Source organism: Vanessa tameamea, chromosome 6, assembly GCF_037043105.1.
Source record: "Vanessa tameamea isolate UH-Manoa-2023 chromosome 6, ilVanTame1 primary haplotype, whole genome shotgun sequence".
NCBI classification, from domain to species: Eukaryota; Metazoa; Arthropoda; class Insecta; order Lepidoptera; family Nymphalidae; genus Vanessa; species Vanessa tameamea.
The window spans coordinates 2,314,802-2,330,584 of NC_087314.1; the positions used below are offsets into that span (position 1 = coordinate 2,314,802).

Consider the following 15,783-nt stretch of genomic DNA (forward strand, 5'->3'; position numbering starts at 1 on the left):
ATGTCTAATTAATAGATTCATCCAGATACTAATAAAATAAATCCATGAATAATAATAAGCTGCTTAACAATTTAGTGTACATGATGTTTTGTTGGCGTTGTCGCTAGATTAAAACGCTAGAAATCCTGAAGGCATAACGTCTTAGATTTCAAATATACGATGGGTGACTTTATACTTCTATCAGTATCGAGGGTTACTTGTTCACATACCATCAGGTGATCAATATGTTCCAATGCCTTACTAAATAAAAAAAAATCAAGAATTAAATAATATGTTCTTATTTTAAATTTATAATTATATCAGTAAAAGGTTAAACACAAAAAGTTACTTACCTACTTAATATTGTAAACTAGTTCGGCCTCGAAATTGTAATGTCAATATTCCAGATTTTCAAGGTACGATAAATTATAATGATAATGTAATTATCCACTTATTTTATTTACGTAATATTTTCTGCAACATCGCTTAAAGAAATTCATATTATAAACATTTTGACAATTAGTTAAAAATTACGGAGATGCTAAACGATTAAACGGCTTCTATATAAATATAGAACTTTAACAATAAAAGAGCCGAGATGGCCCAGTGGTTAGAACGCATGCATCTTAACCGATGATTTCGGGTTCAAACCCAGGCAGGCATCACTGAAATTTCATGTGCTTAATTTGTGTTTATAATTCATCTCATGCTCGGCGGTGAAGGAAAACATCGTGAGGAAACCTGCATGTGTCTAATTTCAACGAAATTCTGCCACATGTGTATTCCACCAACCCGCATTGGAGCAGCGTGGTGGAATATGCTCATACCTTCTCCTTAAAGGGATAGGAGGCCTTAGCCCAGCAATGGGAAATTTACAGGCTGTTAATGTAAAAATACAATACGGGTTAAAACTTATTAGTTTTACACAAGGATCAATTTTGGGTTCTTTTTTATTTTTGTTACATATAATATATAACATATTTTATATTCATATATATAATGTTCTTCCTTTTTATATTAAAGGTTTTTATGATATTGTATTGTTTATTGATGATACCTTATAATTTTTAACTGTTGACAAGACACGAGCTAATTCTGACGATTTGTATTTGTGTGAGTGTGTGTGGTATACAATAAATAATTTAGTTCTTAATGGCAAAGCGACTTCCCTAATGATCTAAATGTTATTGATAAAGCATTTCTGGCAATAAATTTAGAACAGTGGAATCTAAATTTATCATTCCTGGCAGACATTAACTGATATTTATACATTTATTTTCATAGTAGTCTTATGTCACTCACCTTTGGGGTGACGTAACGGGTAACAGATATTTAAAATGTTTTCATAATGCAAAAAATAATTGTCCGGCTTATTAGTAATCTTGGAGCTCCAGACTCCCTTCAGGATGTTTTTAATAGAGAGGGTGCAGTTACAGTTGCTTTACGATATGTTTACAACAATATTATGTACATTCGCAATTGTGTAGATCGTTTTGAAATAAACAGTGACAATAATTGAATAGATATGAGGAGTAAAGGTAAACTTAAAACACCTAGTTGCCTACTTCGCATAGTCAATACGACCTTCTTGAGGTGCAGTGCTCGTTTCCATAATAAAATTCCACAGTTATTAACCTGGTCTGTTACTAAATTTTACAGTTAAAAGCATTGATAAATAAGACTGATTAAAAAGCGTGAAGTTATTTATCGTTGATATCCAGGCAAGATATTTATAAATTTGATTGTACTTTATTGATATAAGCTCAGTAATAAAAGTGGCGGAAAAAAGTAACTACTGGGTTTATTACTGTTTTTTTCTAAATTTCGAATCATTGGTAACTTTGAAGTAAAATTATATCTTGTGACAGTTAAAAATGGTTTTAAGAACCTTTCTTAATAAAGTATGTATATTTTAATAATTATTTTGGTTTAAAAGTAACTTATTCTACATCTATATATATTAATATTTTTATAATATTATAAAGACTTAAAACTTGTTTGTTTGTATGTAATCTCAGGAACTCATGATCAAATACAGAAAAAAAAACACTGTCAAAATCACTGTTGGAACATACATAATTCCTGAGTGTTATAGAGTATAAAAAAATTATATTATATAATTTTCTTTATTAATAAATAGCTCTCGTGCGATGTCGGAGTGGGTCTTGCATATAAATATTGTCATGGGATAGTATTAACTTTCCAAAAAATAGATACTCATGTAAAAATACTGCTATCAAAACATTTAAGATAAGCGAATAAAGATCACCCCTTGACTAACAATGAACTGACGTTACCAGCGCTGTAAGCAACTTTTAATAGGACATTTAGAAGATGCTTTTTGTAGCTTGTATAGGTATAATAAAAATATCGCAAAAAGTAATGACAGCATTTGTCTCTGATAAATGTAAATACTTAAAGATTGCAGAAAAAGTGTTGCCGTTTATTATAATTTATATATATATATATATATTTTGACAAGATATCGAAAGCTGAGGTGACCCAGTTGTCCAGTGTTGGACCCAGTGGAATACGTTTTTTTTTAATGTTAGAGGTGGCAAACGAGCAGGAGGCTCATTTGATGGAAAGTTACTACCACCGACCATGGACATCAGCAACACCGGGGGGCTTGCAGGTGCGTTGCCGGGCTTTCAGGAAGGAGTACGCTCTTTTCTTGAAGGTTCCCAAGTCGTATCGGTTCGGAAAAACCGCCGGCGAACTGCGACTGGTTCCACAGTGCGAGGCAGGAAATGTCATAAAAATCGAATACGTGGAACTTAACTAATTGTTCAATTGATGGTTTGAATTTTCATGTGCTTCATTTGATTTCATAATCTTACAATGCATCTGTAAGATCCCAGGTAGGTACTGTTCAAGATGAGACTGCTTATTAGCCACCTATGGCAAAAAATTTGTTAATCAATTCATTTTAACAATAAAGCATCTTTGATTCTTCAATATGTTAACCACAGTTTTTGAAAACGGTATACACAAACACGCGTATCCTGCCTCTATGTGAATTGTGAATGACGACCTCCGTGGTCGAGTAGTGTGTACACCGGTTTTCATGGGTACGCCACTCGGAGGTCCCGGGTTCGATCCCGGCCGTGTCGATGTAGAAAAAGTTCATTAGTTTTCTATGTTGTCTTGGGTCTGGGTGTTTGTGGTACCGTCGTTACTTCTGATTTCCATAACACAAGTGCTTTTGCTACTTACATTGGGATCAGAGTAACGTATGTGATGTTGTCCAATGTTTATATTTATTTATTAAAAATGCAGTTTACACTTAACAAATATAAACGTTAACATGAAATGTAAACATTAATTAAAACATGGTTCAATACATGAACCTGTTAGTATAGATTTCGTGACAAATTCGTGAATAATTCTATTAGGATGCAAGTAATTGAGTTTCCAGTCTTAGGTCAACATCTCTTGCTTACCTTTGAAATCTTTGCTTAGCTATAATGAAGCTATTCCTGCTATAGTTTGTGATTATTACATGTATAATGTATATATTATATAGTAACATATTTATAAGCCATGAAAATAAACGGCTTTATTATATTATAAGGTTTATAAAGTAAAAAAAAAACTTTTAATTTTTTGAAAGAAAATAAAATGAACATATTTTTTTATAAATGTAGATATTTTTAAAGATATGTTATTGAACTTCAAAGTTTTTATATTGATTTTTTGTAGAGTCTTTGAACACACCAAATATAAGCAGTATGTAACTTTTAATCAAAAAAATTAACTATAAAATTATGGAATATGAACTATGCGAATAATAATATTTAAACGAGTCTTCTGAGACAAAACAATTTTTTTAAAATATAAATGAAGAATTAGTTAACTGTATATAAGTATAATGTATACCGTAGGCTATTAAAATATACGGCTACATAAAAAATGTTCCGCAATTAGAATGGTTTTAACAAGTTATACTGGTTATACAAGTTTCGTATGAAACCGAATATTTCAAGTAATAATTTCTCCAATCTCTGTGTGACATGTTTTGTGGTGAAAAGTCGACACAATAAAATGACTACAGTTGTTTGACTCTTTCATATTCCGTGTTAATATGTAAGAACACGCTTCGTATCTCAAAATAAAAATATACTGTATTCAAGTAAGTCTTTACAAGCAGTTTTGAATCGTCATTTAACAAACGATATTAAGTAAAGTTACCAACGGTTCGGAAACTAGCTTCTACCGAGAAGAACCGACAAGAAACTCATTAGCTACTCATTTTCAAAATTTAAAAAAACATTCATGTTAGTTAAATACAATTATATATGTATGTAATATATCCTGCCTGGAAGTCAACAAGTATTAACTCCACGCTTTTTTATCATCCGTATAATGTTGTATCGAATAATATGCCTATTTACCGATGTATTTTTTACAAATGATTTGAATTTATGAAACGGCAAAGTTAAAAATGTCTCAGCTAAAGCGACTTACGATGATACGCATTTTTGATGTGTGTATAGTAATTCGTAAAAGTGTTGTTAATTTTAAAGTTGTCATGTCAAATTCTGACATATCACGATCGGGTGCTGCGGTGAGTTTTGAGTTTTGTCTTACAGAATAGTTTTCTTGTCCTTAAAAAAATATATGGAACGGGTATAGTTAACTATGATACTCGTGCTATAGGAATTATCTAGGATATTCACTTAAGATAATTTCGAAACAATTGTATTTTTGAAGTGAAATTATTTTTAAATATTGTGAGGTCGAAATTGAAAGCTGCGTTTCTGACGGTGTTTTGTTATAATAAGTACTTACAGTCAAATTCCATAAAACGATTATTTCTTTTAGTTTAAAGTATTAAAACCTTCGCATCATAAATGAAACAGATAAAATAATGAAGAATATCATAGGAATGAAATTTATTACTTTCTATATTTGAGAGCTTTAGGTTCTAGAACTGATTTGGACTTTAATATTGTAGTTGCTAAGCGTAAAGTATGGTATGTACCTTTGTGAGGAAGACGAATTCAAAATTCAATTTTGTTACTGAATTTCTTCATACTTGCAATGTTTGAAAATGAAAAAATAAAATACTTTAATATAGGGCATATTACCCAATACAAGATTATATAGAAGTTAAAAATCTTAAATTTTGTATTTGATATCATACAGGATGTATACATTTAAATTGTATTTAATTAACATATTATTTTATATTATTTATTAATTGGCGGAAAAAAGTAACAACTAATTTCATCTCGATAGAATTTACATTCCGAACCGGTAGCTTTGCATTCAATGTAATCTTGTGGGATGATTTAAAAAGAGATTACGTGATACTATTTGAAGTATTCAAGAAGTTGGCAAGGATTAATAAGTATTGGCTGCTTTTATTTATTGTAACGAAATCTTACACGGCTTACAGTAGACTGAACTGGCAGAGATTATCACGTAAGGAAATGCCTCCCCCCCCGACGACCTTTCCTTCTCTTTCCCTTTATCTCTGTCTCTTTTTATTGTATATGTTTTTATACAATATGATTTAAACTTATTATTTTATTTACATAACATGTTATTAATCTCTTATAACTGTTAAACTGTTTACCATAATTCGACGAATGTATCTTTAGAAGCGGCTTCATCATCCGCAGGCTATGTGACGTCACTCTGAAGCCCATATGGTGTCCTCTAAGTTCTAAGTTCTGTAATAAAAATATAGTATCGAATTCGAAAAACAAAATCGCGTACTAACTTTTCAGATTCAGATTTTTACTTAATCGGGGTTTACTTTTAAATGTCTTATTATAAATAATTTAAACGCATAAATGTCTTGTCTTTTACTATCATGAGTACATTATGAATAATAAGGTTATGCGGAATTCATTCAACCGAAGGTAAAGTTAATAAATAATTTAAAAATAAGCCTTCAATAAAACAATCTCTCATTGCGAAATATGTTATCGAATTATTGTTAAACTCATTAGCACGATATATGAATATTAAATTTACTTTTCAACTGGAATGCAATTACTATTATAGGTCACCGGAATTTTAATTTATATTTATATTCTAGAAGGGTGGTCTCTTTGTATCAGTATGTATAGATCTATTCACTCGTGTAGGCGCGCGTCCCTCCAGGTAAAATTAACTTAACAAATATACATTAACAGCCTAGAATTTACCCACTGCTACTAGTCTTCCCTTGAGGAGAAGGTTTGGAGCATATTCCACCACGCTGCTCCGATTCCATCACCGCCGAGCAAAAGATGAATTATATACATAAATTAAGTAGATGAAAATTCAGTGGTGCTGGCCTGGGTTTAAACCCGAAATCATCGGTTAAGATGCACGTGTTCTAACTACTGGGCCATCTCGGGTCTTAACATACTAATAACCTACTAATACTAATAATAACAAATATAATCTAATTTGAATTTTTTGTTTATCTTTACTCTCAGTCACCTCACGCCCACTAAGACACCTCGTAAGCATGAGCGCTACTCACTCATACTGATGCACGCCGATAAAATCATTTACCGTGGAGGGGCGAGTCTTCGTTTGTGAATAGATTTATACATATAGTGTCATACAAAACAAAATATGTCGAGTAGTTAAGATGCGACAGTAACAAACAAGCAATCTTACGTTTGTTTTTTTGTCATTGTAACATTTTTTTGTCATATTAAGTTCAGATCTATATTAGTTCGAGATCACGGCAAATACAACTCTTTCGACTAGCATAAGAAAGACCAAGAAAAATGATACGTGTCGGGGGACACCACACACGAAGTTGCTTTACACAGGACAGACACAACGAAATAAATTAAAAACGAGAATAATTAAATACTAAAAAATGCGCCGAGCAGGATTTCCCGTTTCCGCTGCTTCCATGTCTCCTTCTGGGTCATGACAGTCTCATGGAAGGAGACTACGGCCCTACACGGCGATTCCCTGCAGAGTATCGCCGACATGATTGCTCGTAAGGAGAGTTCTCGTCCAACCTCGCGGACGAGGATATACCTCGGACCTGAGAACTTGCGTAATAAACTCGGCCGGATTTTGTTTTTTATGTCTTGTTTTACAACTAGCTGTAACTGCGGCTTTATTCGCGCGAATTTTATGAAACTTCATAATACATCAACCTGATTGTTCAATGCACAAACATTATTTAAGTTAACGAAGTTTTAAATTGATTCCCCGTACAAAATCCTCTCCTCTTTTCACACCTTTAAGGAATTGTTTTCTGTGATAAAAACTAACCTATATACTTCCTAGGGACTCAAAATATCTCCATTCCAAATTTCATCTAAATGGGTCCAGCGGTGTAAGCGTGAAGAAGTAACAGACAGAGTTACTTTCGCATATATAATATGTATAAATATAATTATATACATAAATATATCTATGTATAAATTCATGATATTTCATATAACAAAACATGCAAATTATATGCCATGTACAATAGTCAACGTGTAAATAATTGCATTGTAAATTTATGGCACCATTGTATACGATTACATAAAATTGACCTTTTATTCATTGTCAGTATATCTGTGTACTTTGTAATTATCCTAGCTTAGGTATCATTTTGATTCTTTTAGAACCGTTTCAGACTAAATTTTTTTGTAACGTTATGTACGATTAATCCTTTTTAAATTTTACATAATAAGAAGAGAATATGATGTTGTAAACAGACAGAAAAGAAAATCTATTAATCAAAATCAAAATATACTTTATTCAAGTAGGCTTTTAGAAGCACTTTTACATACATACATACATACATACATACATACATACATACATACATACATACATACATACATACATACATACATACATACATACATACATACATACATACATACATACATACATACATACATACATACATACATACATACATACATACATACATACATACATACAAAACTATATTGAGTGAAGTTGCCACCGTTCGTTCGGAATGTAGATTCTACTGATAAAAACTCGGGAGTTACTCTTTTCCAATATTTAAAAAACAATCTTAGTTAAACACAGTTTTATATTTATGATATATCCTGCCTGAAACTCAATAAACATTAGCTCTAAGATTTTTTATCATCTATATAATGTTGTGTTGAATAATACGATTTATTTATCAATGTACTTACTTTTACAAATGATTCGAAGTTATGAATCGGCAAAGTTAAAAATATCTTCATTTTTTCAATTAAAATTCAAATGAATGAATGAATGAATAATGAATTTTCAAAGTTCAAAATATCAAGTTAAATATATTTTCCTATAGAAACGGATACCTTGCCCCAACAAGGATTTATTAGTAGTTAAAAATCATAAATAATGTAATTGTTTCGTTATCCTTTGTGTTTGAATTACGATTTAATTTTAACGATAAAAATAATGATGGTACACTGATTACCATTTTTATTGAAGGTGGGAGAAAAGTCGGTATCGCACTAAATGGTACCGTTACAGTATTATGCGTCATGTCGTTATTGTATGTCAGGTATTGTATTCGATGTTCTCCTGATTCCGTTTTTCTTTTGACTGAAATGATTATTACGAAACGAGCTTGCGATTCTACGCTGTGCGTTTACGATATAGAGTATTTTAAGGACGTTTTAAATTACCTGGATAATATGTAACTTTACATGGCCGCACCTTGATCAATGTAATCACAAATTAATACTATTATTTAGTAATAAATAAATCCTCATTTCTTTCAACTAACTTAGCAAACAATTTATATTATATAGAAGCTGAAAGAGATAGAGATTAGGTTTCATTTTAACGTAAATTGTGAAAACTTTAAGTAGGATTCGTATGTCGTGACGTCAAACGGCGTGACGTCATCGTCTCGAGCCGTCAGTACAATTATTAGAACCTTTTTCGTTGTATTTTTATATCCATCTAAAATGACACACGAAGAAAATTGCTATCACGATTTCTCGTCTACATTTAAAACCATTATGCTACTTTTCACTAGGAAATACTTATAAATATTTAATTGAAAATGACACTAACATTGAATTAATCGAAGTAGATTACAAAATTTGTTTTGTAATTTTCCGACTCGAGGCCATTATTCGCATATCTGAAAGGGCTATACGTCACTATCGAATTTAGGCTAAACGTACATCTACATACAGCATAATTTACCGCTTTCTGTCGCTAATAATATCTTGATGTATATTAAACGTATTTCTATTAAATCCACTCAGAACACTATTCAGTTCTGATTATGGTCTGAAATATTTTTTTTTATAAATATATAAATATTGGACAACATCACATACATTACTCTGATCCCAATGTAAGTAGCTAAAGCACTTGTGTTATGGAAAATCAGAGGTTCCGACGGTACCACATACACCCAGAGCCAAGATAACATAGAAAACTAATAAACTTTTTCTACATCGACTCGACCGGGAATCGAACCCGGGACCTCGGAGTGGCGTACCCATGAAAACCGATGTACAACCCTACTCGACCACGGAGGTCAGTCATCATAATTACCTTTTACAATTGTATAAATGATTGTAAAAGGAAATTAATTTATTATATTTTTGAATTTTGGTAATGTCTATTTGAGTCGAATTACAGGAACCATTCTGTATGATGTTTGTGTGTATGTTACTACTTGGCCCTTGGAGTAGTAGGGTAAAAAAATAATTAATGGTCTAACATCTCGCCTTCTTGCCTTCACTAATGACAAGAGGGCTGGTTCATTTTTTGCCCAGAGGATCGGAATTGCGATTCAACGGGGAAATGCGGCTAGCATTCACCGCGTTATAAGGTGTCAATTAAAGCGGTCATGATTTGTACAGTAACTTTAATGGATATAATGTTGTTTCACTTTGTTTAATCACAATAAATATGGGCGTTGATGACCGTTTATATACGAGTATATATCAAATCAATTCAATTTTATTCAAGTAAACTTCACAATGAAGCGTTTTAGAATCGTCGATTTTAAAATACTACCACCGTTTTGGAAAACAGCTTCCAGCGAGAAGAAACGGCAAGAGACTCGCATAGTTGCCCTTTTCAAATAAACAGATTTACAATGCTTTTTTTTAGAATAATTAGTGTCCTGTGATGGAACCCGATCCTAAATCCAGGCGATTTTTTCTAAAAACTACTCTTTTAATGAATAATATTTATTTATTAATTTAATCTTAAATTTTGTAAATGGTAAATTGATTATATTTCCCGGTATCTTATTATATATGCGTATACCATTGCCCAAAAACGTTCTCTGTACCGTATGCAAACGGAAAGTAGGGGTTACAAGTTTATTCTTATTTCTTGTATTAATAGTATGTATAACAGCTTTTATGGAATACATTAGTATATTCTTCTGTATAAACATTATTTTACCATAAATATATTGCGAAGCAGCCGTTAATACACCTATACAACATCAGGATATCCATGTAATTATCAACGTTTATCAGTCATTCATTCGTGAACAGTCGTAAATAGATAGTAACCGAAAATCGCGTGATGTGTACAATTCATGATGAGCACCGCCATCACCAATTTGGTATTGGTCAGCCTTATTATTCGTCAATTAAACGGACGTGTGTCAATTTTCAACTTGTTACGGAAAGCGAGTATATAACTCACATAATATAATAGAATGTTTAATACAAATGGGCCGGTGGTTAGAACGCGTGCATCTTAATCGATGATTTCGGGTTCAAGCCCAGGCGAGCACCACCGAATTTTCATGTGCTTAATTTGTGTTTATAATTGATCTCGTGCTCGACGGTGAAAGACAACATCGTGAGGAAACCTGCATGTGTCTAATTTCAATGAAATTCTGCCACATGTGTATTCCACCAACCCGCATTGGAGCAGCGTGGTGGAATATGCTCCAAACCTTCTCCTCAAAGGGAGAGGAGAACTTAGCCCAGCAGTGGGAAATTTACAGGCTACTAATGTAATACAAATAATATGTGTGTGTGTTTTATTTGCAAAAACAAACCGGCAGACGTTGACCTTCTTATGTATGACATTATATAAGCGGAAGCTCCGCAATGCCTTCTAGTGGTCTAAAGAAGAATAACCATATCTATACAAAAATAAGTGTCGCAATGATCGGTCAAATGGCTTTGAAGTCTTTTTAGAAACAAAAGACATTCAACATATAGGGTGTTAGAAAGCGGAAGAGCTGATGGCCTGTATATGGTAAGTATTTATGTTCACTAATACACATTGCACTGTAAGAAGTACTGGCCGCTTCTTATGTCATCAACGCGCCGGAATAATAGGTCTATGGTGTCTGAGATGTCTTTTGTACTCTTTTCAACAAAAACAGACACCAAATAAACCGATGCGTGTTGAAATTGTAAGCATACTGCATGAAAGTAAATTTTTTATGATTTTATGACATATATCAGTTGTATAGTAATTTTGATTGAATTCATTAGTTATTTGATATTGGAGTCAGTTATAGCGTATGACGTTCTAGCCTTGTTTTCATTTATTTTAAGTTAAAAATTAAATCTTTCATGAAAACTGCTTTTCGAGCGATAAATTCAGTAAAACGATACTCTATCGTTTAAATTGACTGCCTCTATAGTTTAGTTGCTAGGTTATAAGGCTGTAACGAGAAGTCCTGTGGTCTTAACCCAGCTTAGGCTAATCTAAAGAAAGTATGAATAAAAAAATTATTGCATTTATTAAAAAAATATTAATTTATTCTATTAAGTCTTGTCGTCTTGCTTAAATCTCTCCGATCATTCTCGATGTGGTGGACATCAAAAGGATCCACACTGTTATTTTATGAGAAATCAGAGAGCTTACCTACGTTAGTGCACATGGGCCCTGTAAAATCTGGAACCACAGGCTAGTCCTCGTAAGTAGCCGTCGTGGCTCGAATGGGTCAGGTGGATATCATCACTTGGTGGTAGGGCTTTGTGCAAGCCCGTCTGTATAGGTACCACCCACTCATCAGATATTCTACCGCCAAACAGCAGTACTCAGTATAGTTGTTTGAAGTCCGGTTTGAAGGGTGAGTGAGCCCATATAACTACAGGCACAAGGGACGTAACATTTTAGTTCCCAAGGTTGGTGGCGCATTGGTGGTGTAAGGAATGTTTAATATTTCTTGCAGCGCCATTGTCTATGGGCGGTGGTGACTACTTACCATCAGATGGCCCATTTGCTCGTCCGCCTACCGACATTATAAAAAAATTATTATCGTTTAATTTTTTTAAATTAAATACATCGTATTTTTAACTCATATAAGTTTACACGAAGCTTATGATTTATTAAAAAAATTAAAGATCAAAAAGAGAGATAAATACGTATTCATATTTATTGAATACATTAAAAATAACACACACATTTATCAAAACATATAATCAATTATGTAAAACATATATGATCTTGTTATACTATTATAATTTGTTAAGTAGATATCACGCGGTCATCGAACTCACTTGTAACAAATTCTAAGATTACCGACATTGATATACGAGATATTTTTTTTAAAAATGTGTATTATATAATACACAGAAATGTCATTATTTTCTATGTTTTTTTTTAACAGACAAATTGATTAGCGTGGATGAGTTATGTATGCTACTCATGAATATTTTGAGCTAATTAGTTAATAGAGACTGGCATCCAGTCATTGGCGTGCTTTTACATTATTTATCCAAAGGTCACAAGGTCGTACAAACCATAATTTCAATCAATTGAAAATTTAAGCTTTTTCTGTACAGAAAATCGACAGTAATATTTATGTAGTCAGTTGTGATTCAGTCAAAAAAAAAACGATAAACCGTTTGTAAAGTGTAGTAAAGATAGAATAATTTAATTTTAACCGAAGTTTCCGGGCAACAATCACTTAAGATACAGTAAACCTGCATGTGAGGGATTTGCCATACGTGTACACAACAAGTTGCGTTAGAACATCGTGGTGGAATCAAAAAATTTTTGCAGAGAGGAGGTTTTAGCAGTGGAACATTGTTACTTAACATTACGTAAAATTAGGCATGTTATTTAACTCCGCAACCGTAACCGAAATTATCCGATATCCGAAATAAAAATCTATCCGAAACTGTAACCGAATCCGATAAAAAAATTATATATATATTTTTGCATATTTAAAGAAAGTAGGTAAAATTGTTTTTTTTTAAATTTTATATAGTTTTCTGTTATTATTCCTAATTCCAAATAAACATAAATTGGTATCTTGCAAATTTCACTCTTGTAATTTCTAAATAATCTAATATTTATAACTAAAACTATACGAAATAATTTCGTATCCGTAGCCGTATCTGAAACCGGTCAAATATTATTCATATATCCGAATCCATATCCAGTTCCGAAATTAGATATCCATATTATAGATACATATTAATAACAACATTCTAGTCAAGCGTAACGAGATACTTGAAAATAGCATTATCAGTGTTCATAGTTGTTTAATCACGTTTAAAAACGTATCCCTGTTAAATAAGTGTTGTAATGTGTTATTTGTATAAAAATGTTAATTGTGCTAGGCGTCAGTATTGAAGATTAATTATATGATAATTATGAAAGTTGTGTTGTGTCTATTGCCAAATGTATAACACAAAAGTCATTCTCGCACTTTGCTAATACGGTCTTATAAATTTGTGTTTTATTTACAATTTTTTTTTTGTTTTCTTTATTAATATTATTAATTTGTAAATATGAATATAAAAACTAAAATAATATGTTCGGGTTTAATAATTTATATATTTAGAAGTGTTTGTGTCGTATTTTGTTTATGTTATAGAGAAATTCAATGAAGTGTGTATACAATTATGCAGTTTTAAAACAATTTTCACAGATGAATTCACATTTATAAAGATGCACACGTACATATTAACCTTTGATATATGTAGTGGATAATCTAAAATTATCTCGAGAGATCTCAAATGCACGCATGAGATGTAGTGATGATAAAAAAACTTATTCAAGAAGATCCAACAGATCCGAGTGTTAAGAAAATACGCGCCATACAAAGTATATCTCTCGAAGAAAAAAAATGTGTCGAAAGTAGAAAGTTGGATAATCCGCTCTCAGTGCTCAAGTAATCGCGAGATTTATTGCAAAGGAACTGCGAAAATTAACGTGGGACGCACGCGAATTTCTCGATATAAAACCTACGTGGTAAATACATTGTACAATTTTTTTTTTTAAATCAGCTACCGTTCATTCTCGTTATAATCCTCCTTAATTGACTGACACGGATCGTTTTGTCGCAAAAACTCGACGGGATAGCGTCTGATAATGACGATGCGGGAGCGTTCCTTGCTCTTTTCATTTGACGTCTGAACTTCTCTGCGTGCGCCCGTGTCGCTGCATCTTCTGAACCCGCGCGAATTTCAAATAAAAACTAAATAAAACTTACGATGTTCGAAAGAGATGTGACTTAAAATCTGTTCATGAAAAATGTAGTTTTTAATCAACGATTTAATCATGATTTCATTTTTAAATATAACGTATAACATTTATTTTTATTTAAAAAGTGAATTCGCGTAGTGTTTTGTCAATGACTAAACTAATTTAAGGAGATAAGTGGAATATTGGGGGTCGCCGAATTTCGAGTCAAGGACCAATTGAATTGTAAGTAATTATGTATAGTTAGTGTCTGTTAAGTGTCAACGCATAGTAATTCACCTAATTATTATGAATAATTTATGTCTTGAACTCCTTAGAGTAAATTGCTCATATGAATACGTTTTATGAAATTGTTTTGAAATTCTAAGTAATAATAACTTAGAGGTATTATAATAGATTGTAAATGTGGAACGAGAAAATTAGCTCAGTGTTTTAATCAACTATTGAATTAATTGAATGAATAATTTTCATATGAAATTAATTAATGATTTTAGGCTTGTAATGATTTTTATAATTTAAGGAGAACAAAGTAAGTTTAAAAATAATATGTACTTGTTGATGTTAAACAAAATAATAATGTTGATGCAAGATGTAAGTGATTTATTTATTGTTGTTTTAAAGTAACTAATTTCGGCAAACATTACCAACTAAATAAAATAATTCTGGTCTTTATAACTGTTTAATTTAAAGTATACATTGCTGTTATTAAAATAAATTGACTAAAATAAATCAATAAAGTTTATAAACTTTTAAAAATAAATGATATAAATTGAACTCTAGATTAAAAGGATGAGTAAATAAATTATGTTGAAGAACTTATTATGCAAATAAGGAAAAAATAAACAAAGTTAATGATAGGGCTGTAACCTTCGTTTAGTATCAATTAATGTACTTATTGTCATTTCTCTATCAGTCAATAATAAAATAATATTCCTGTTTTATTAATATCAAATAACATTCCATATTAAGATAAGTAAATGACTCTAAATTTTTGTAATATTAATTATGGCGATCCCTAGGTGAACCAATTGACTTATAATATTAGATCGTTTTGTATAATTTAAATAAAATAACTAAAATATATTTTTAAATAGATTATGTGAACTGATCTCACTATGTATGTAAATAAAAAAATAATATTGTAGGATTTTTAATTTATTGTTTAAGTAGTATGACGAAAAAGTAAATTAATATATTAGGTACGCATTCTTTAAATTTAGTAAATGGAGTATGTGATATATTTTACTATTAAAGAACCTAAATAAGTGTCAATAATAAATGTAAAAAGTTCAACTTAAAAGAGTATGCACTATCATAGAATTCAGACAGAGAAATATTGTCGTGGGCTGTTTGGCATTATACCATCAACGCATAATATATGGTAAAATATTCGTATCGAATTAAAAAAATAAAGATTATTTCAATATACTTACCGTACGTAATACC

At 31.4% G+C, this 15,783-nt stretch overlaps 1 long non-coding RNA gene across 1 annotated transcript in view; it reads left to right on the forward strand.

Moving 5' to 3' along the window:
* Positions 1-14,272: 14,272 nt before the first annotated feature.
* The window catches only part of LOC135193351 (uncharacterized), a 68,328-nt gene continuing 66,817 nt past the window's right edge, over positions 14,273-15,783 (forward strand). Inside the window, exon 1 of the long non-coding RNA XR_010309174.1 lies at positions 14,273-14,562. This is a non-coding gene — a long non-coding RNA (uncharacterized LOC135193351). The remainder of the gene's footprint in view (positions 14,563-15,783) is intronic.